At 37.3% G+C, this 24252-nt stretch overlaps 1 protein-coding gene and 1 non-coding gene across 8 annotated transcripts in view; one reads left to right on the plus strand and one right to left on the minus strand.

Annotated features, from left to right (window-relative positions):
- FRYL (FRY like transcription coactivator) overlaps positions 1 to 24252 on the plus strand; it is a 292372-nt gene that overhangs the window by 88992 nt on the left and 179128 nt on the right. The window lies entirely within an intron of this gene.
- On the minus strand, positions 17338 to 17440 carry LOC136307164 (U6 spliceosomal RNA). Its single transcript, XR_010725840.1, has one exon. It is a non-coding gene; the product is annotated as a U6 spliceosomal RNA (small nuclear RNA).

A 24252-nucleotide genomic window follows, 5' to 3' on the forward strand; every position in this document is an offset into this window, starting at 1 on the left:
ATTCTTTTTATTTTGGGGAATAAATAACTACTCATGTAAATCAATATAACATTTAGTGGAAATAAGAAAGTTTCTGTAAACCCTTCTCAGGTTTAATATATATCTCACAGCTGTTTTCAATGAATATTTTAATATATATATATGTTTTTATTTATAGAATTTAAAAATGAAGTTTACAATCCAAACTGTTCTGATATCTGCCTTTTCATTAGATACATCATAAACATCTTTCTGCTTCATTTAAAGTACAGTTCATTGTGTGGATATAATAATTTATTCAATCAGTCCTTTATTAAGGAATATTTAGAATGAATTTTTAGTTATTAAAAATAGTCCATTTATATAACACATTATATTATTGTGTGATTGCTCCTTAATATAAATTTCTGTGTGCATTTAAAATTTTGGTAGGCAATGCCAAGTTACCTTTAAAAACTTTTAAAATTTAAGTTCCTCAGGTTTGAACTCGTGTCCCTATTTCTTTGTGTTTTCCCTAGCGCTGTTTTTTGTCAGTTTAAAAATCAGGGTTGTATTTGTGAGAAACAGTACTTTCTGTTTTATAAATAGCAATTATGTAAAAGAAAGAAAAAGTTTAAAGTTTTTAAGTTTAAAAAAGAAATTTATATTGATATCTACAATGTACTGGTATTGTAAGGATTTTTGTTTAACATACTATTCACTTGTTTGAATGCTGATGTGGCAACGAGGTAGATTCAGTTAAAATCTGTAACTCCCTCAGCACTTAGTTTTGTGTTCAATCATGCATGTATGCAAATGTGAAAAATATGTATATATTAATATGTGCAGTTATTTAAATTATTAAATACTTTCTTTGCCTTTGACTTTCAGTCTTCAGTTATTTTCTTTACCACAGCCTGTGCATGTGGACTTGTCATTTAAATGTATGCCCATTAGTTTAACATGGTTCCTTTTATTATTATTATTTTTTAAAAAAGCTATTGCATATTTTTGAGTATAGCATACATGTTATTAAATGTAATAATTAGATTTTTCCCTCTTTTTACAAATTGAATTTATTGGGTTACATTGGTTCACAAAACTAAACAGGTTTCAAGTGTTCAACTTACTAAAACCTCGCCTGCACACTGCATTGTGTGCCTGTCACCCAGCAGAGTGTCTTTTCGCCCCATCTCCTCCCCCTTTGCCCACCTCCACCTCCCTCCCACCCCCCATTCCCTCTCTCCATCACCACCCTGTTGTGTGTATCTATGTGGTGTGTGCATGTTTTCTGGCTGATCCCTTTGCCTTCTTTCATCCAGCTCTCTCACCGCCCTCCCCTCTGACAGCTGTCCGTCTATCCCATGTGTCCATGCCTCTGTTTCTATTTTGTTTGTCAGTTTATCTTGTTCATTACATTCCACATATACGTGAGATCATTCGGTATTTATCTTCATGTGGCTGGCTTTTTTCACTTAGCCAAATAATCTGTAGGACCATCAGTGGTGTTGCAAAAGGTAAAATTTCCTTTCTTTTTTTCATGGCCAAGTAGTATTCCACTGTTTATACCACAGCTTTCTTTATCCACTCATCTACTGATGGACACATGGACTGTTTGTAGATTTTGGCTATTGTAAATAATGCTGCAGTAAACATAGGGTTGCATATATTCTTTAGAATTAGTGTTTGGGTTGTTTTGATACATTCTCAGAAGTGAGGTTGCTGGGTTAAAATGCAGTTTTTGTTAAATTTTTTGAGATCATTCCAGACTGTTTACCACAGTGGCTTGCACCAATCTGCATTCTTACCAACAGTGAATGAGTTTCCTTTTCTTCACACCCTCACCAGCAGTTGTTGTTTATTGATTTGTTAATGAACGCCATTCTGACAGTTGTGAGGTGATACCTCATTGTGGTTTTAATTTGCATTTTTCTGATGATTAGTGACATTGAGCATTTTTTCACATATCTATTGGCCATCTCTCTGTGTTCTTTGTAGAAGTATCTATTCAGGTCCTTTGCATTTTTAAAAATTGTATTGTTTGTCTTCTTGGTGCTGAGTTGTATAAATTATTTATATATTTTGGAAATTAATCCCTTATCAGATGTATCATTGGCAAATATGTTCTCCCATTCAGTGGGCTCTCTTTTCCATTTTGTTGATGGTTTTTTCTTTGTTTCTTTTTCTTTTTTTACAGTGACAGAGTCAGAGAGAGAGACACATAGGGACAGACAGATGGGAAGGGAGAGAGATGAGAAGTATCAATTCTTTGTTGTGGCACCTTAGTTCATTGATTGCTTTCTCATTTGTGCCTTGACCGTGGGGCTACAGTTAAGCCAGTGACCCCCTACTCAAGCCAGCAACCATGGGGTCATGTCTGTGATCCCACACTCAAGTCAGAAACCCTGTGCTCAAGCTGGTGAGCCCGTGCTCAAGCCAGCAACCTTGGGGTTTTGAACCTGGGTCCTCTGCGTCCTAGTCCAACGCTCTATCCACTGCACCACTACCTGGTCAGGCTTGATGGTTTCTTTTGCTGTGCAAAAGCTTTTTAGTTTGATGTAGTCCCATTTGTTTATTTTTTTGTTTCCCTTGCCTGAGGAGATATATCAGCAAAAATACCACTACAAGAGATGTCTGATATTTTATTTCCTATGTCTTATTCTAGGATTTTTATGGTTTTGCTACTTACATTTAAATTTTTTATTCATTCTGAGTTTATTCTTGTGTGTGGTGTATGTTGGTGGTCTAGTTTCTTTTTTTCTTTCTTCTTCTTTTTCTTCTTTCTTTCTTTGTTCTTTTTTTTTTTGCATGTTCCTGTCCAGTTTTCCTAACACCATTTATTGAAGAACCGTCTTTACTCCAGTGTATACTCTTGCCTCCTTTGTCAAATATTAATTCACCATAAAGTCATGGGTTTATTACTGGCACTTCTGTTCTGTTCCATTGATCTGTATGCCTCTTTTTATGCCAGTACCAGTCTGTTTTGACTACAGTGGTCTTGTATAGTTTGATATCTGTGGTGTGATACCTCCAACTTTGTTTTTATTCCTCAAGATTGGTGAGGCTATTTGGGTCTTTTTGGTTCCATATAAATTTTTGGAATATTTGTTCTAGATCTTTGAAATATGACACTGGTAATTAAATAGGTATTTTATAGATTGCTTTGGGTAGAATGAAATATTTAATGATCTTAATTTTTCTAATTCATGAACATGATATATATTTCCACTTATTTGTATCTTCCTCAGTTTCTTTCTTCAATATCCTATAATTTCCTAAGTACAGGGTTTTACCTCCTTGATTAAATTCATTCCTAAGTACCTTATTTTTTGTTATTGTTGCAATAGTAAATGGGATTATTTTCTGAATTTCTCTTTCTGGTAGTTTATTATTGGTGTATAAAAATGCTACTGATTTCTGAATATTAATTTTGTATCCTGCTACTTTGCCATATTCATTTATTAAATCTAGTAGTTTTTTGGTGGATTCTTTAGGGTTTTCTATGTACCAAATCCTGTCATCTGGAATAATGACTTTTATTTCCTCCTTTCTGATTTGGATGCCTTTTATTTCTTCTTCTTGTCTGATTGCTTTGGCTAGGACTTCCAAGTACTATGTTGAATAAGAGTGGTAAAAGCAGATGTCCTTGTCATGTTCCTTAGGTTAAGGGAAACACTTTTGTTTTTGCTGTAATAATTAGATTTTGTAATTTAAATTAATTTTTATATAAGCACTTAATTTATGATTAAAAAATTTTCCTAGTATCTTTTTACCAGCCACAGTAAAAACAGAACAAAATCATGGAGTACTGAAGGATCTATTGTCTGAAGTTTCAGAGGCTATTAGTGTTTTCTGGAACAATCTCCTCTAGTTTCTCTCCAAAAATAAAATTCAACATTAGGGAATGACAAAATTAATTTAAAGGACTTCTTTTGCAATTTCTGTAGAAAGATTTGGTTTTAAAAATTTTGTGTCTTAAATCTCAGTTCACTGATCAAAGTCCTTTTCTTGAATCCCCAGATTTGATACGAAGGTGATATTGTATTTAGGAACCCACATGGTTGAAACTAGTATTGACTGGTTACTTGCAACTCAGCATGAATGAATTTTACTTCCTGATTACTGGTGGTCTTGGGAGAGAAATAATGGTCAGAAATCATACTGATATGACTGGGTACAATTCTTCTGAAGAGCGTTTACAGTTTTGTTCATTTTATGAAAGGAGAAATCAATATTATGAAGGTATTTCATATCAGTAATGCAAAGAAAGAACTACTATTTAGGGAGGAAAACTGATGTAATTTATTTAGATCAGTGATTTTCAACTTCTTTAATTGTTAATCAAAATTTAAAGTTATTTCTGAAGGATATTAAGGAGCTTGAAAAATGGATTAATAGTTGTACTTTTGTGAGAAAAAATCAACTGAGACTAAGTTAGTTTCAATATACATATAGAAATTTACCTTCTACTTTCAACTCTACAAGTATTTGTAGATGCTTATGGTTTTCCTAACAAAAATATGTGTAGAATTTTGTAGTATTTGCTGGGGTTGATATTTTGAAGGATATGTTTTGTTGCTTTTGATACTCTTTTTTTTAGTGTTTACCTTTCTCTAAATACTAAGTAACTTAATTTTATTTTTTAAAGAAAATTTTTATTGATTTTTTTTTATAGAGGAGAGAGAGAGAGAGAGAGAGAGAGAGAAAGAGAGGGAGAGAGGGAGATACAGGAACATAGACCTGTTCCTGTATGTACCCTGATCGGGGATTAAACTGGCAACCTTTGCACTTTAGGACAATGCTCTAACTAACCGAGCTATCTAGCCAGGGCTGTAACTTAATATTTTAGAAGTTTTATAGAAATTCTCAAACATTGAATTTATCAGAAACCCTCTATTTCTCTGTAAAATATATTAATTAACAAATGCTTATAGTACACCAAACTGTTCAAATTCTCTGCCACCATTTCTGCTCCCAACAGGTTGAGTTGTATACTTACCAAGAGTTGGTTATGTTCTAAACCAAACCTATTTACACCAATTATACTTATAGTACTTGTGATCCTATACTGTAATTATTTTTTTTTAAATTATTATTATTTTTTTGTATTTTTCTGAAGTTGGAAACAGGGAGGCAGTCAGACAGACTCCCGCATGCGCCCGACCGGGATCTACCTGGCACGCCCACCAGGGGGCGATGCTCTGCCCATCTGGGGCATCGCTCTGTTGCAACCAGAGCCATTCTAGCACCTGAGGCAGAGGCCATGGAGCCATCCTCAGTGCCCGGGGCCAACTTTGCTCCAATGGAGCCTTGGCTGCGGGACGGGAAGAGAGAGACAGAGAGAAAGGAGAGGGGGAGGGGTGGAGAAGCAGATGGGCGCTTCTCCTGTGTGCTCTGGCCGGGAATGGAATCCGGGACTCCTGCACGCCAGGCGATCCTATACTGTAATTAGATATTACATAAGTTAGTAAAAGTATGAGACTGAAAGAAAAGTGCTGTTGTGGTGTAAGCAAAGTTGAATACTTTGATCAAACCACATACTAGTGAATTTCTAAAAAAATTTGCTATTGAATTACATGTAGGCCATAGAATTGTATATGAATGGAAGGAATTTGCCCTTAGATATCTTCAATTACTCCTCCACTTTGAAGATCTTGAAACTGGAAATTGTAGATGATGTACATGGGTTGGATATTAGGCAAGAAACCAATTATGTTATTAGCAAATTCACCATAAGAGGCAGGTACTTGGCACTACATTAAAAGACTAGGGAATAAACTTGGATTTTGTATTTAAGTTAAAATAAAACCATTAGTGGACTTATAGATCCCCTTTGATTCTTACCTTAATGAAGGTTTTTGATTATATGATTAGCCAATAATGTAGTTTATAATAAAGAAACTCTACTGTATATAATTGTGTAATTTTACAATTTTGTTAAAGAAGTAAATCATTTGCTGTCCCTAGTCCTTAAGAAAAAAGAATCCAAAGGTTTGTGTATTTATATGTTATTTTATTAATAAGCTGCTTAAATATTCATATTTGGTTTAGTCATAGTCATGTGATCAATGACTGATTTCACTAACAAATTTACTTATTTATTTATTATTATTTTTCTTTCTTTTTCTTTTTTTTTTCATTTTTCTGAAGCTGGAAACAGGGAGAGACAGTCAGACTCCCGCATGCGCCCAACCGGGATCCACCCGGCACGCCCACCAGGGGCGATGCTCTGCCCACCAGGGGGCGATGCTCTGCCCATCCTGGGTGTCACCATGTTGCGACCAGAGCCACTCTAGCGCCTGAGGCAGAGGCCACAGAGCCATCCCCAGCGTCCGGGCCATCTTTGCTCCAATGGAGCCTTGGCTGCGGGAGGGGAAGAGAGAGACAGAGAGGAAAGCGCGGCGGAGAGGTGGGGAAGCAAATGGGCACTTCTCCTGTGTGCCCTGGCCGGGAATCGAACCCGGGTCCTCCACACACTAGGCCGATGCTCTACCGCTGAGCCAACCGGCCAGGGCATTCACTAACAAATTTAGTAGAATTGGCATAAGAATAGGTAGTATCTAGCCTGAGATATGGAAGTCAGTGGGGAGAAAATGCCCTCCACTGATTCAGACTATACCACCATGTTGTCTGACCATTGAAGAACAATCAATGCTAGGCATAGTAATGAGTCAGATCCTAAGAACCAGGCAGTGTGTTTCCACAGTCTCACTATTGTGACAGCTGCAAAGTCCCTGTATCTCTAGGATTAGGCTATTTTTATTCTGATGGAATCAACCTTAATTTTGTTGTTGTTCATTCTGTTTGGAGTCAAGAATAAATAAGTATAAATATAAAATTTATTTTTATAATTCACCAAGACCAGAGATAATGATATATTGAACAGAACTCAGTATATATCAACATTAAGTATGAAAGGAATTGTTGAGTACCATCTGTATTCCAGGCACTGTTTTCTTATTTCACCAATAAGTGGGATGGTATAGTTTGCCTACCTCTTTAGTGCATTCTGGTCTCCTTTCCTCCTCAACTAGAATATAAGGTGAGCATATATAAGGACTTTGCTCTGACTCCTGTTATGTTCCAGGGCTTGGAACAGAATAGTTGCTCAGTAAATATTGGTTGAATGAGCAATGTTATCTAAGTTGTCTTTTCTTTTAATTCAGTTTTATTGATTGATTTTGAGAGAGAGAGAGAGAGAGAAACATAGATTTGTTCCACTTATTTATGCATTCATTTGTTGATACTTGTATGTGCCTTGACCTGGGATAAAACACAACATTGGCAAATTGGGATGACACTAACCAACCTTGCTACTCAGCCAGGGCTCTAAGTGAAAACCAAGTGAGATAGGTTGATAAACAAAGTGTTTGGTTTTAAGATTTATTTATTCAATTTAGAGAGGGGGGAGAGAGAGGAAAAGGAAGAAAGGAGAGAAGGAAGGGAGGAGCAGGAAGCATCAACTCCCATATGTGTCTTGACCAGGCAAGCCCAGGGTTTCAAACCAGTGACCTCAGCTTTCTAGGTCTATGCTTTATCCACTGCGCCACCACATGTGAGGCTTATACAGAGTTTTAAAAGTTCATGGAGGCTTCAACCAAATTATTTCAGGTTTTTAGCTACTAGTCTGTATAGTCATACCATTGTTTTAAATTCAAGTATTAGCCCTTTCTCCTCCATCTCACTGCAGTGTTGATGTTTTTGAATTTTTATATATAAAGAGTTTTTTAAAAGGCTAATTGTATCTACCAAGGTTAATTGTTCCATTAAAGAATGTACAGTTTTTTGGGTGCTTTTGTTTTAATAAACTGTATTTTCATAGGAAACAACATTAATTCCAGTATATATTAAGCATTACTTTTTGAGACTCTTTCACTTTAAGTAACAGTTGATAATTATTTTATAACAGTCTTTAGGTAAGCTGATTAAGGGAATAGCTGTTTCACATGACTATTAGAAAACCAGTCAAGAGATGCATATTGAGATACCATTTTCATTTCAGTACAAAGTGTTAATAATAACTCCATGGGTTATAAACATTTAAATAGGATACTGGTATAACTCCCCAGGTATCCAGGACTTTTCTCACTAGCCAGAATAACACAAAATGTAGCACTTGTTAAAAATTCCAAAAGCCTTAGGCTGCTGACTACATTTGACTAGTAAAGAAAGAGGAGTGCTAGTTGTTACTAAGATCTTTTAAATAATTGAGATTTTCAGTTTCGTCTTTTGCAGAACCATTGCCCCTCAGTAGAAGAGCTTGTTTTTTGTTTGACACGTTGCGTATTGGACAGAGGAATAGCATGCAGACTGTTTCTTTTTAGAACAGAATGAGATGGGCAAAGAGTTAAATTTTCAGCAAATCTAAATTATTATTATTATTATTATTATTTTAATACTAGGTTATTAACAGAGAGTTTAGAGAATGATCTGATAGAACACTGAGGTGAGGTAGGTTTTCTTCTGACACTTCAAATGCATGAAGTGGTAACAGAACGAAGGTGATGGAGAGTTATTTGCAATTCAGATGTGATAAAAAGTTTGTTCGGCTGGACAATGTCCTGGAAGAACATGAGCTCAAAATAATAATCTGTCTGCTATGGAATTTCTGGCCTGACCCAAATGATACCTTGTACTCACCGTGTGTGAAGGTGTTTGGGAATTCTCCTTGCTTATACAAAGGGGATTTGAAGAGTGGGCTTTTGTCATCAAATCAAGTAGGTTTTCTTGTGTACGAGGGCCTTTAGAGGATTTTTTTTTTTTTTTTTACAGAGGCAGAGATAGACAGGGACAGACAGACAGGAACAGAGAGAGATGAGAAGCATCAATCATCAGTTTCTCGTTGCGCGTTGCGACTTCTTAGTTGTTCATTGATTGCTTTCTCACATGTGCCTTGACCGTGGGCCTTCAGCAGACCGAGTAACCCCTTGCTGGAGCCAGCGACCTTGGGTCCAAGCTGGCGAGCTCTTTGCTCAAGCCAGATGAGCCCGCGCGCGACCTCGGAGTCTCGAACCTGGGTACTTCCGCATCCCAGTCCGACGCTCTATCCACTGCGCCACCGCCTGGTCAGGCTAGAGGATTTTTAAGGCTATTATTATGGGAGAATGTAGGAGAATCCTTATTGGGTTGTTACATGCATGCCTTCTCTGAATCTATGAGAACTCTCATGATAGAGGAGAAATATTGGGAAAACCAATAGACATGAAAGAAGTGTTGGGGAACTTTGTTCTAGACTGAGTGAGCTCTACCAGTGACTGGCTGAGTGTCCTGGGATGGGCTGCTTAATCTCTTCAGGCCAATTAACTTCACCTGTGAATGGTATCTTCTTTTTGTTTTTAAGATTACAAAAAATGTCTGCAGAATTGACACGTAGTTTAATACTTGGTGTCTATAATTGTTTGCCAAAACTTTTGGAATTTTGACTTGGAGGTAGTTGAATCAAGTTTAACTAGAATTTATCCCTGTAGCATTCCATTGTAGAAAATATTCTAAGAATCTGGATCAAGGTTTTCTATTGTGCATAATTTAGAAAAACTTGAGCATGTGATTTCGAGTTACGTGTGAGTTCACAGGCGCTTGAGCTGTCCCACCTCTTCCTGGGCTTCCTTCTTTGTCCACAGTGTGTGCTCTTCCAGATAACTCTTGCCAAATGCCTGTGCAACTTAGATACAAAGGCTTTTATAAGTTAGTGCAGCAGTATTTCTTTAGTATTTATCTTAGCTATTTTTAAAGTTAGCCTAACTTTTTTTTTTTTTTTTTTTTTTTTTTTTTTTACAGAGACATAAAGAGAGTCAGAGAGAGGGATAGACAGGAACAGAGAAAGATGAGAAGCATCAATTATCAGTTTTTCGTTGTGGCACTTTAGTTGTTCATTGATTGCTTTCTCATATGTGCCTTCACCGTGGGGCTACAGCAGACCGAGTAACCCCTTGCTCAAGCCAGTGACCTTGGGTCCAAGCTGATGAGCTTTTTGCTCAAACCAGATGAGCCCGTGTTCAAGTTGGCGACCTCGGGGTCTCGAACCTGGGTCCTCCGCATCCCAGTTCGATGCTCTATCCACTGTGCCACCGCCTGGTCAGGCTCTTTTTTTTTTTTAGTTAAAAATCATTTATTTATTTATTGATTTGAGAGAGAAAGAAACATTGATATGTTGTGCTACTTATTTATATATTCATTGGTTGGTTCTTGTATGTGCCCTTGACCAGGGATGAAGCCTGCAACCATGGCATACCGTGACAACACTCTAACCAACTGAATTACCCAGCCATGGCTGCCGGACATTTCTTCAGAAGAATTATTTTAGACTGTCTCCTCAAGTTCCATAGTATTTATATGTGTGTGTGTGTGTGTGTGTGTGTGTGTGTGTATAGTGTATGTATATGTATATATATGTGTATGTGTGTATAATGTATGTATATGTATGTGTGTGTATATATTTATATATATAATATATGTATATATGTGTGTGTGCGTGTGTGTATAATATATGTGTGTGTGTGTGTAAGTATGGCTTAGAGCAGGGGTCTCCAAACTACAGCCCATGGGCTGCATGCGGCCCCCTGAGGCCATTTATCCGGCCCCCGCTGCACTTCTGGAAGGGGCACCTCTTTCATTGGTGGTCAGTGAGAGGAGCATAGTTCCCATTGAAATACTGGTCAGTTTGTTGATTTAAATTTACTTGTTCTTTATTTTAAATATTGTATTTGTTCCTGTTTTGTTTTTTTACTTTAAAATAAGATATGTGCAGTGTGCATAGGGATTTGTTCATAGTTTTTTTTATAGTACGGCCCTCCAACAGTCTGAGGGACAGTGAACTGGCCCCCTGTGTAAAAAGTTTGGGGACCCCTGGCTTAGAGTAAGGGTCAGGATCTTCTTTGACTTTTAGAAATAACTTGTAAGAAACTTAATTTAAATAACAATACACTTATCTCTTTTTAAGAAGTATGGAATAACTTTCTCTCTATCCCACTTATTCTGCTCTTTTCTAATCACAGAACTGGTATTTATCCAGTGTGTACTGGTATGGTTGTTGAAATATTACAATTCCTTGAATCAGTTGATATTTAGCTACTGTTCCATCTTCTCCAAGTGCTACCACAGCTTTAGTCCTTCTGCCCCTACCCCCGGACCTTCTTGCACCACCCCTGGTTTCATCAACTAAAAGGAGAATCTGCCTTGGCTGGTTGGCTCAGTGGATAAAGCGTCTACCTAGCATGTGGATGTCCCGGGTTCAATTTCCAGTCAGGGCATACAAGAGAAGCAACCATCTGCTTCTCTACCCTTTCTCCTCCTCCTTCTCTCTTTCTCTCTCTTCTCCTCCTGCAGCCATGGCTTGATTTATTTAAGTGCATTGGCCCCAGGCACTGAGGATGGCTCCCTGGAGCCTCTACCTCAGGTGCTAAAAATAGCTCAGTTATGAACATGGCCACGGATGTCCGTCTGGTCTGGGCACATGTGGGAGTCTGTCTCTTTGTCTCCCCTCCTCTCACTTGGAAAGTAAGGAGGACAAAAAGGGAGAATCCTAGGCATACCAGGACCCCCAGGATTTGCCTCCACTCTGAGGCTGGGCATGCTCTAATTTTTAGTTATTTTACCTTCCTGATGGCTGACTTGCAATTATTGCTCTTGCTTATTCTCACCGAAGAAGCAAAAGGAAGGAGTTAAATCTAAGAAAAAAATAGTTGGAAAAAAACAGGGGAATAAGAAAAATACTTAACTACATAAGTATTAGTCACAACATACTGAAATAATAAATGTGTAAAAAGATGAATAGGATGATAAAAATGTCTATATTGGAAGACACTAAAAATAATAGAGATGAGTTTGGGAGAAAGCATAGTAACATAGGTTAAGGTGACTAAAGCTAACTGTAAGTTTAAAATGTAAGGAAAGGAATATACTAGAAAGGTTCAACAAAATTGTTCTATAAAAGAAATTCAGGAAGCAATGTACAGTCCAAAAGTTAACTCCACCCATGTTCAAACTGTGGCCTTGGAGTTGAGGCAGCTACAGCTATAAACTTCCAATCCTGGTGACATCCTGGAACTGGGACTCGGCGGGGGAACAGACATCTCCGTGTGACTGTTCTTGGGTTTGTACAGTTTCTCTTACCCCCAACCTCAGTTCGTTATTCTCTGGTCAGGACTGTAGCTCATTGTCTACTAGCTTCTACCTACTATTTCACTTAATATAAAAAGTGTTTCTTTTACCAGATAGTGAGTTCTTTGTGAACTGAATTGGTCTTGTTTATGCGGGTATCCTGAGAGCTTAGCCCAATTGCAGGCATTTAGTAAGCAGTTAGTAAAGGTTTGTTAGATGTTAGACTTGTGTGTCATTTGGTTCTGGTCCTTAATGTGCCAGAGCAAGTTTTTACTTGTTACTGAGAGTGGCTGTCAGTTGCCATATTTAGCCCACTGACTTTTCCTTCAAAACCACATAGCACATTGCTCAGTGGGCATTGGTTCTTGAGGCAAAACCAGCCTTCCATTAGTTTCAAATGAAAAAAGAAAACAAACAAACCTTAAGTTGAGCAAATGATGATTTAGAACAGAGGCTGGCAAACATTTTCTGTAAAGGGGCAGATAGTAAATATTTTGGCTTTACATGCCACAGGTCTCTGTCACAGCCACTCAGCTCTGACTTCATAGAGCAAAAGGAGCCCAGATGATACATGAATGTGTGTGGCCATGCTGCAGCACAACTTTATTTACAAAAGCAGGTGATGAACTAGATTTGGCCCAAGGGCCAAAGTGTTCCCTCCCTTAAACTAGAATATGGAAAAGAATATTGCTAATATTAGCTACATGCAGGCAACTTAACTGGGAACTAGGAAATGGAGGCTTTGAAGAAGGAGTCGAATGTTCATACTTATTTGTATTTTCTATAACTGTTCGGATAGTGGTTTTTTAAAGATTTTATTGATTTCAGAGAGAGAAAGAAAGGGAGAGGAGTGTGAGAGGAGCAGGACAACTCATAGTAGTAGTAGTAGTTGCTTCTTCATCTTTTTTTTTAGATAGACAAGAAGGGAGAGAGAGAAGCATCAACTGATAGTCATGGCACCTTAGTTCATTAATTGCTTGATTATATAATATTAATAGCAGGCTATGAGAATAGGTTGTTCTCAATGCTTTCTTGACTGGGGAGCTCCAGCCGAGCCAGTGACTCCTTGCTCAAGCCAGCGACTGTGGGCCCAAGCCAGCCATCTTGGGTTTGAAGCCAGCCACCTTTGCACTCAAGCTAGCGACCATGGGGTCATATCTATGATCCATTGCTCAAGCCCGCAACCCTGCACTCAAGCCAGATGAGCCTGCACTTAAGCTGATGACTTTGGGGTTTGCAACCTGGGTCCTCAGCATCCCAGGCTAATGCTGTATCTACTGCATCACCACCTGTTCAGGCAGTAGTTGTTTTTTTCGTATGGGCCTTGACCAGGCAAGCCCTGGATTTTGAACCGGCAACCTCAGCATTCCAGGTCCGTGCTTTATCCACTACACCATAGTGCTTTATCTGTCATAGGTGTTTAATAAATATTTATTAATTTGATATGGGATCCAACTATATCACTTATCCTCCCTGGGCTTGTCATCTCATCTAAAATTTAAGGGGTTTAATGTTAAGTGATCTTTAATGTCTCTGCAGTTTAAAAAAATCTGTGATTCTGTGACAGTGGAAGGCCAGATGGTTTATTCTTTAAAGATAATTGTTGGCTTATCACATTTCCCCCATGCTCTTAATATCTTTTTTTCCCTGATTATTATTATTTTTTTTTACAAAGAAAAAAAGTGATTTAATTTATTCTTTAATAAAAAAGCATTTCATACTAACTGTGTATGATTAGACAGGTATGGTGCAAGATCTCTTAGAGACAAATAGTGAAAATTTCCCTAGAAAGTGCCAGAGGAAGCACTGTGTATGCTTTTTTAAAAATTATTGATTTATTGTGTTTACATTGATCCTAGTGTCCCCCTGAATACATGCCCCCTCCCCCGTGTTCCCCAGTACATCCTGCTGTCCCCTTCCGGTAATGCCCTCCCCCTTCCCTCCAGGATTGGCTTTTCTGCTCTCCTCCCATCCTATCAGCCTATCTTCCCCTTTCCCTCTGTTTGCTTTCCTTCATGCTCTTAATATCTTGATATGGAATTCTGCAATGGTGGTTTTTATGCATTCTGTTTGTGGACCGTTCCACAATGGAACTCACTGTCCTCCAGGCTCTCTACCTCTCTCTTTCACCCATCTATATCACCTCATCCTGCGAATTTATTAAACCTAATCACTTTTGTTGTTGTTGTTTAAAAGAATAAGTTAGCTATAAAAGTGACCCAGACAGTCTCAGGTGATTCTTGGTAGAATGGTGATGATAAAGGTGAGGATCAGTGTTTGTCTTTTAGAATTACATTTTCTTTTTTCCTTTTTTTTTTTTTTTTTTTTTGACACAAACAGAGTCAGAGAGAGAGACAGATAGGAAGGGAGAGAGATGAGAAGCATCAATTCTTTGTTGCAGCTCTTTAGTTGTTCAGTGATTGCTTTCTCATATGTGCCTTGACCAGGGGGCTACAGCAGAGGAGTGACCCATTGCTCAAGCCAGTGACCTTGGGCTCAAGCCAGCGACCTTTGAGTTCAAGCTAGAATTACATTTTTCTAAAACCTGTATCTGAAAGGCAAATATTCCGTATTGCTTTATTCATTTAAACTATTAAAGATAAACAATAGTCCAAAGTAACTGTAAATATTACAGATGTAAATTTTTATCACCTTACCTAAATTCTAAATTCTTCTTTTACTTAAACTTTTGATAGATTTTTCTGTGTCTAAAGAGTGATTTAAGATTAGGTAAGCCATCTGAGTATCTCTTAGACTATTCTCAGGAAGTATAAACTGTTATATATTTCTAGTCTACAATAGGGAAAAACTTCAAAAAACTCTAAAACTTCTTATAAGGAATACAGAAAATTTCTCTTTATTTCTCAGGCTTTTGAAGTTTCCTAGTCTCTATTTTTACTAAGTATGGCTGTGTGCTAAAAATGACATAAATAAGATAATATTTTTATAAACATAATTTAAACTAGCTCTTCTTAAACTTTAATGGGCTTAAGTATGTCATAACCTTGGGAAATCTTATTTTTAAAAAATGGGTTCTGATTTACTAGGCTTAGAGTGGGGTTTAAAGACTGTTGAGATTATGAAGGTAGGTTCTTCCAAATTACTTTAAATACAGTACACTAAGATTATGTTTAACCATACATAAACATTTTTCTGTGTTTTGGGCTGGCGCATTTAATTCTACTGGACAGGCTCTTCATCTTCTCTCCCCCCTGCTGCTGGCACGCTCCCTGCTGAGGGGAATTTTTGTCTTTCAGTTAGTCGCCTCTGCAGTTTGGCACTTCCTTTCCTTTTCTCATTCAGACTTTTTCTTTTACATTTTATTCCAGCCTTGTTGACTCACCCCTTTGTTTTCAAACTGTTTTAGTAGTGTTATCAAGGTAGCTCTAACAATAAATACCTGTAGTTGATTGAAAACTTATTATGCTACTGACAATGTAGGAAATATTCATAAAGGCAAGTGTTGGCAGAAGAGGCAAGTGTAGGCCTTCACTTTGAGGTGGGTGTCTCGTAGGTAAGGTGACCCTGGACAGCTGTTGGTTTACATCTCTATCCTGGCGTGTTGTTAATAGTTCCTATTTTCATGCGAAAACAGTGTTCTGCTTTGGACAGTACATTTTACGTTCATCCTGTTCATGTTTCCTAGAGTTTTACTTAGTCTTTCCCAATAGTACATATTCCCCATTTTTCCCAGTATATCTGTATAACCTGACAATCAAGGTACTTTAGTATTAACCATCTAGTTTCTTTTGGGGCAATGAATATACTTTGTGTGTGTTGTGAAAATACAAATTCAATAACTAGAATAGAAAATTTTACATCTGGATTTTTACTAGCAGTGTCTTCCAAAGTTATTTCACAATTAAAAACAATTTCTAGAATCTCTGCATTTTTTAGGTCTCAAGAATCCATTTCCAATATATTCAGAAACGGCAGGCTTTTTTTTTTTTTAATTCAAGAAATAAGTATCTTAGAACTGGGCCAAATGATACCAAATTGGTATGGTTTGTTAGGGCAAAGAAGAAAGTATGATTATAGGGTCTAGACTGCTTCGTTTTAAGCAGAGGGAGCAATTTTTAAAATTTTATGTGTGAAATATATAAAAAGAACTTAAATTAAAAACTATGAACAATTGGGCTATTAATAAATACCCTGTGTCAGGAAGGTAACAGTAGTTGTACCTTCCGGCATACACATGTCATGGAATTGCTGCATAGGCAACCACTCCTAAATTATAGAGCTTAGTTAAAATGCTACTGTACTTTATGTTGCTAATTTGTGAATATATTGATGCATTGGTTCAATCTGTGACATTTATATAAAACTGACCTTTATTAGAAGCCACTTATAGCTATAACCACTAAGAAACTCAGTATGTACTTCTGCAATAAGCAGTTCCTTTGGACATCACCTGAAACCTTTCTATTCAGAAGTCTAGGTGGAATTTTGGTTCAAGTGTTTTAGGAGCAGATTCCCCTCATTACTCACTTGTTTATTTCTTTTGTTTTTTTTCATAGTGCTATATTTAAATTATTGTCTCTTTTTGTTGTTTTATTTTTCTTAAGGTCAGCCGAAGCCATTCGTTTGTGATTATTATTGGCTAGCAAGTGCTTGAAAATAAGGAATTCAGTTTTTGCCCCTTGTCATTGGAGAAGACAGTTGGAAAGCTTGTGGGGTTGGTTGTCTGTCCCTCCATCCTCCTCTTCTCTCTAGCCCTACACCCCGCATGTACTAGCTAGCCAGAGCTCTTCTTGATGTACCTGCCCCTGGCTGCTTCAGGTTGTGTACTGGCCGTGCAGCCGCCTAAGCCTAAGGGTCACTTGTTAGTATTCAGCCTTACCGGTTTTATTTATTTATTTATTTTTTTTTTACCTTAGCCTATCAAGTTGCCAATTACATCAAGGAGTATGTATTAGGGAAAATTGGAATCTGTCTTCTTATTTCCATCCTTAATGCCTTTTTCTGAATTATTCCAAGTATACTATTCACTTTTTTTGGTCATTATGTCTCACCGTAGCAATTTAAGAGCCCATTGACTCCTATTGTGTTTTTCTCCAGTGCATTCTTTAACTGATTAATTAAGTGGTCTGTCTGGCCTTGTTCCTGCTCAAAACTCTTACATAGCATTAGATTATCAATTTCAGTATTTCGTGGAGCATTGTGGGTACCTGGGTTTCTTTGCGAATTTCTTCAGGCAATTGGAAGAACTAAATGGGTAGGAGTCTGGTGTTGTAACCCTGGTTAGCCAGAGTAACTTGGATTTTAATTACCGTAATTTTTCTTTTTTCTTAATGCTTCACAAATTGCATGTCATCATTGTGCAGGGCCCATGCTAATCTCTGTGTTCTTCCAATGTTAGTATGTATGCCGCTGAAGTGAGCACAATCTATTTTCCTTTCTGAAGTTAAGCAGAAAGATTTATTCTTCAGAAGAAGGTCCACTACTGAACAGATTTCAGATGTGATACTGTTCCCTCAGAGTGGCTGTTCCTGATAACTTTATGTCAGTAGGGTCTTGGCAGGTTTTCTTTGTCATTATACACCCTTTATTGCCTTCACAGCACTTAATCACAATATCTAATTTTATTTTTGCGTGTATGTATGTGGGGACTCACATCCCGCATTCTTTATCTCCACCATTGGGTCCTAACCCTCCCAAGGGCAGAGAGATAAGTTTTAGTCACTGAATTCTCCTTTAGTACCTCCTGTGATGCTCTACACAGTGTTTAGACCATTTATACTTAATGTAATTAGTGACATGATTGGCTTTAAATCTAAATTGCTATCATTTCCTGTTGTCCTATCTGTTGTATTTTCTTTTTTCCTTTCTTTTCTTGCCTTCTTTTGGGTTAATTGTATTTTTTTATACTATTCTTCTAACTGCCTGAATTAGCCATGAGACACATTCTTTTTTTTTTTTTTTGATTAATTTTAATTGTATTTTTTATTATGCAATTTATTCTACATACTATTGGCTCATTATGTTCTTTTTAAAAAACTAATTGCTCTGGAGTTTACAACATAAATTTCAACTTTCCATCATTTACCTTCAAATACTAGTATAACATTTTATGTTTAATGTAAGGACCTGAAATCTTACACTTCTCTTTCTCCTCTCCATTTTCTGTGATGTTGTAATCAAATGTTTTATTTCTGCACGTGATAAACCTGACAGTATACTGTAAACCACTTTTGCATTAAGCAGTCAATTAACTTAAAATTTAAAATAAGACATAAAATGTCTTTTTTTTTTTTTTTACCTGCAAATCTGCCTTTTCTGGCACTCTTCATCATTTGTATGAATTCAGGTTTCCATCTGGTATACTCTTCTTTCTAAAGTGCTTTCTATAATGTCTTTTGTGTACAGATAAATTCTGTCAACTTTTGTCTGTCTTGAAAAAGTTTATTGGCCCTGGCCGGTTGGCTCAGTGGTAGAGCGTCAGCCTGGCGTGCAGGAGTCCCGGGTTCGATTCCCGGCCAGGGCACACAGGCGAAGCGCCCATCTGTTTCTCCACCCCTCCCCCTCTCCTTCCTCTCTGTCTCTCTCTTCCCCTCCCGCAGCCGCAGCCAGCCGAGGCTGCATTGGAGCAAAGACGGCCTGGGCGCTGGGGATGGCTCTATGGCCTTTGCCTCAGGCGCTAGAATGGCTCTGATTGCGGCAGAGCAACGCCCCAAAATGGGCAGAGCATCGCCCCCTGGTGGGCATGCGGGGTGGATCCCGGTCGGGCGCATGCAGGAGTCTGTCTGACTGCCTCCCTGTTTCCAACTTCAGAAAAAAATAAAATAAAAAAAAATAACTGGAAAAAAAAAAGTTTGTTGCTTGTGATATTTCCACTGGATGTAGAATTATACGTCTTCAGTATTATATAATATTTTTAAGCTTTTTAGTGATGTCATGCCAACTGCCTTGTATAGTTTCAGATGAAGCATTTGTGTTCACTTTTCTTTGTTTCTTTGTATGTAATGTGTCTTTTTTTTTTTTTTTTTACTGCTTTTAAGATTTTATTTTTCGGCCTGACCTGTGGTAGCGCAGTGGATAAAGCCTCAACCTGGAATGCTGAGGTTGCTGGTTCAAAACCCTGCACTTGTCTTGTCTAAGGCACTTATGGGAGTTGAAGCTTCCTGCTCATCCCCCCTTTCTCTCTCTCTCCCTCTCTCCTCTCTAAAATGAATAACTAACAACAACAAAAAAAAGATTTTATTTTCTCATTTGTTTTCAGTAATTTGAATATGGCATGCCTTGGCATGTGTTTTTTGGAATGTGTATTCTTGCTTGAGGTTTGATGAGAGATTTGAATTTGTGCGTTTATAGTATCTTCACCAAGTTTTTAAGAATTCCGGTCATTATTTCATCAGATAGTATTTTCTCTTTACTTCTCTGAGATTCCAATTATGCGTTAGATCATTTGATGTTGCTCCAAAGGTCAGTGAGGCTTGGTGCATTTTTTCATTCTTTTGTCATCTATGCTTGACTTTGGTGAGTTACTGTTTCCATTCCTCCAAGTTTATTAATCTTTTCTTCTGTGGAATCTTAATCTTCTTTTGGTCCCATCCAGTGAATTTATTGTTTTAGATATTGTATATTTTATCTTGCAAAGTTCTATTTGAATCTATTTATATATATTCTATTTTTTCATTATATTTATTTTTTTATTGAAATTCTTGAAACTATATATAATGGCTTTGAAGAGCTCATATGCTTAATTCTATTATCTCTGCCATTTCTAGATCTGCTCAATTGGCTAATTTTATAGGTCAAATTTTCCTACTTCTTGACACATCTAGTAATTTTTAATTGGATGCTAGACATTGTAAATGTTCCATTTTGTTACATTCTTTTAAAGTGGAGTTCTTTCTTCTGGAAAGTAGTTATTGACATCTTGATCTTTTAAGGCTTGCTTTGGATATTTTGAAGCTATGTTAAGAAGGGTTTAAAGTAACCATTAGCCCATTAGTAAGGCATGGTCCTTCTGGAGTATCTACAGAGTGTCCTGGGGAGTCAACTATAGTAGTTTCTCAGAATTTCCTTGTTTTTGATGACCTTGATAGTGTTGAGGAGTATTGTGGGATATTTTTAGACTGTTCAGTTTGGGTCTATGTGACTTTTTTGTTATTCATGGTTAGACTAGGGTTATAGGTTTTGGAAGGAAGAACACAGAGGTAAAGTGATATTTTCATCATACTAGGTAAGAATATGTACTCTTCACTTAACACTGATGAATTTAACCTTGATATCCTGGCTAAAGTAGCATTTGTCAGGTTTCTCCACAGTAAAATTCCTCTTTCCCTCTACTTTTTATATTCTACTCTTTGGAAGAAAGTGACTGAGTGTAGCTCATACTTTTTAGGATTATAATGCTCCTCGTTTTGAAGTTTGAAATATCTACATATATTATTTGAAATTGTCAGGGGTCCCCAAGACCATTGTCACGTTTAATGATCTGCTAGAAGGACTCATAGGGAAACAATGTAGAGTTGTACTCCCAGCCATGATTAAGTACAGCAGAAGGATACTAAGCAAAATTAGCAAAGTGAAAAGGTGCATGGGATGAAATCCAGGGGAAACCAGGCACAAGCCTTCAGAGTGTCTCCCAGTAGCATCATAGAGGAGGCAATTGATTGCCCAGTGGTGAATTACGTCATAGGTGAAATGTTACTAACCAGGAGAGCTCATTAGAGAGTCAGTGCCCAGGATATTTAATGGGGCCGATCACATGGGAACCACTGCTTGGGACATTCCCAAATTTTAGACTCCCTGGATGAAAGCAGGTGTTTAGTATAAATTATATTTTTTATGCCAATAATTTAGGCATAGAATAGTGTGAGCCACTCTTACCAGTTCTGCGGATGGTGGGGCCCTCCTGAAATCTAAATTCTTAGATGCTAGCCAAAGGCTGATCTTGATCTTGTAAGCAGAACTTTCACAGGATACCAATCAGTCCTGCTAGGTAAACTCTTCTGTTTACTGTGAGAATTTATCTCTTCTTACTTACTTATGTATATAATCATTAATTATATCAGTGTAGATTCATGGGTACTTAATTTATAGTTTGGATTATGTTCCAAAACTACATTATTTATTTTGTAGCTCAAATTGTTACTTACAGCCTTGGTTCTTTCATACTTTTGGCCCTACAGGATGGGTTATCATGTGCTTTAGTCCTAGAATCAGCCATTTCTCTAAGGAACCTGCTTTCATTCTGTAATGAAGTTTAAAAACATTGTTCATTGTGGAAAACGGGAAATATAGGGAATGGGCAAATGTAGGTTTACAGCCTTGAGTACATTAAAATTTATTATATTATGATTTATTAATTATTATGTTATTTTCCATATGAACAACTGTAAGACACCTTTTGCCCACCCCTGAATAAAGAAGTACATTAGAATTACTGTTAATGTTTTGTTGCATTGTTTAATGAGGTTTCAAAATAAAATAATACAGTGATTTTTGCAACCATTTTCTTTTTTGTATTTTATGTATGGTGTTAATTACCTAACACACCTGAGGCCATCTTTCATTCCTAAAACCTTTTGGTCTCTTTCCTAAACTCCAGAAAAGGTGAAGACTTTTTGAAGAGGTTGAAATCCATGGAGGCTGTCGAAAGTTCTAGCAGTGATAGGGTCGTTGACATTTCATATGGAAAAACTTGCCAAGTTCCTGTTCTTTCCATATTATCATTGTTAACTGCTTATTCCAATTTAATAATATCTGAGGCAATTTATAAAGGTGTTAATCTAAGTAATAATCCATATATTTGCCCTCTTCCTAAGAATGTTAATAATTGAAGTTTTTATTTCCTTTGAGTAAGTGGAACATTACATTCCACCAAATTGTATTTTATGATATTTTTGTTTAAATCCACTCTTTATTACATATCAGGTAACATTTTGTTCAGATCCTATCTAAGGGCAATTTTTTTTAAGGATTTACTGAGACTTTTTCCTTGTATACACTGTGTGTGTGTGTGTGTGTGGGTATCAGAAGGTATATCTCTATCTACCATCTACATAGAAATATAAATATAAAGCAGGTAAGCAGGTAACGCATTCCATAAATCAGTGGTCCCCAAACTTTTTACACAGGGGGCCAGTTCACTGTCCCTCAGACCGTTGGAGGGCCGGACTATAAAAAAAACTATGAACAAATCCTGCACACTGCACACTGCACATATCTTATTTTAAAGTAAAAAAACAAAACAGGAACAAATACAATATTTAAAATAAAGAACCAAAAAACAAATAAATAAATAAAATAAAAAACAAGTAAATTTAAATCAACAAACTGACCAGTATTTCAATGGGAACTATGGGCTGCTTTTGGCTAATGAGATGGTCAATGTGCTCCTCTCACTGACCACCAATGAAAGAGGTGCCCCTTCCAGAAGTGTGGCAGGGGCCGGATAAATGGCCTCAGGGGGCCGCATGCGGCCTGCGGGCCGTAGTTTGGGGACCCCTGCCATAAATCCTTACTATGCCAGTGAAAGAGTTTAGAATTAAATGGAAGTTGATTGAAGGAAAGAGGGAAGTCCACTTTCTGACTCCTTGAGGGCAAGGGAGTTGCCAGCTCATCTTCTGTACCCAGTGTTTTCCAGTGTCTGGCCCTGCCAAGGGGACCTCAGCTGAGGCTGATGCCATTGACATCGCGAGTGCCTTTAATATATTCCAAACCTTGTCTTAAAAGATTTTTAAATATATAATAACCTAAAAGGTGTGTGTAGAGGAGCATAGCTGAAGGAAATTATTCCAGATCGATTTTTATGCTTTGCCAAGGATATGGCATTGAACAATGATTTCTGCAGCTATTTTTTTATGGTAATGAGACCAAAATATATGTATGCTACCACTTGAAGAATTTTGAATTTATAGAAAGAATAACATAGACTGACATTTGACTGTTTTCCTGGCAAGCTTGCAGTATGCTCTAGGCCAGTCGTCAGCAAACCGCAGCTCATGAGCCACACGCGGCTCTTTGGCCCCTTGAGTGTGGCTCTTCCACAAAGTGTACTCCACCCTAATTAAGTAATAACAGTGTACCTACCTATATAGTGTAAGTTTAAAAAATTTGGCTCTCAAAAGGAATTTCAATCGTCATACTGTTGATATTTGGCTCTATTGACTAATGAGTTTGCTGACCACTGAGGCCGTGTGGTTCTGTTATTAGTCGATACGGTAAGGACAGAGAACTCACTTGAAGAATGATCGGAATATTAGTATTTGTGTAGTTAAAAGTGACTAGTGATTGAGAGATTAAAAAAGCATTAAAAATACAGTGGGCCTCTGCCTTGGTCTTCTCAAAGGATTGTTGAGTGGATATGTAGTTCTTCTGAATAACTTTAGCGATTTAGGTGATAAAAGTTTAATAAGGGTTTAAAAAGTTTAGTAAGGATTACAAAATAAATTCTTTTTCATTAACCTTTGTTACAGTTGTGATTAATAGTTGGAATAATACCATTGCTTATTTTATTAAAGAATAAAATTTGGAGCCCAGGCTATGCTTACATGGGCCTATTGGTTATTTTCCATATAAATGGGAAGGGCCATTTTCACTAACCTTTGTTCAGTCTACAAAGGAAGTCCTAGTATTTGTAAAATGTAACTTCCAAAATAAGCCCTGAAATTAATTTTATACATCTGTGTTCCACAGAAACTGTTGATTTGCATTGGCCGTATTCACATAGTAACAGACTGATTAAATATAGCAAAAACTTGAAGTTCTGATTTATTTATTTTCGATCCATGTAAACAAAACTCGAGCAGAAGAAAATGCTATTTTTAAGGCTATGAGAACATCATCTATTATTTAAGTCTCCCTCCCCCACACCAAGTTATCATACTCTAGTGCAGGGGTCCCCAAACTTTTTACACAGGAGGCCAGCCAGTTCACTGTCCCTCAGACCGTTGGAGGGCTGGACTATAAAAAAAACTATGAACAAATCCCTATGCACACTGCACATATCTTATTTTAAAGTAAAAAAACAAAACGGGAACAAATACAATATTTAAAATAAAGAACAAGTAAATTTAAATGAACAAACTGACCAGTATTTCAATGGGAACTATGCTCCTCTCACTGACCACCAATGAAAGAGGTGCCCCTTCCGGAAATGCTGCGGGGAGGGGGGGGCGGATAAATGGCCTCAGGGGGCCGCATGCGGCCCGTGGGCCGCAATTTGGGGACCCCTGCTCTAGTGTT

The sequence above is a fragment of the Saccopteryx bilineata genome, chromosome 5 (assembly GCF_036850765.1).
Source record: "Saccopteryx bilineata isolate mSacBil1 chromosome 5, mSacBil1_pri_phased_curated, whole genome shotgun sequence".
NCBI classification, from domain to species: domain Eukaryota; kingdom Metazoa; phylum Chordata; class Mammalia; order Chiroptera; family Emballonuridae; genus Saccopteryx; species Saccopteryx bilineata.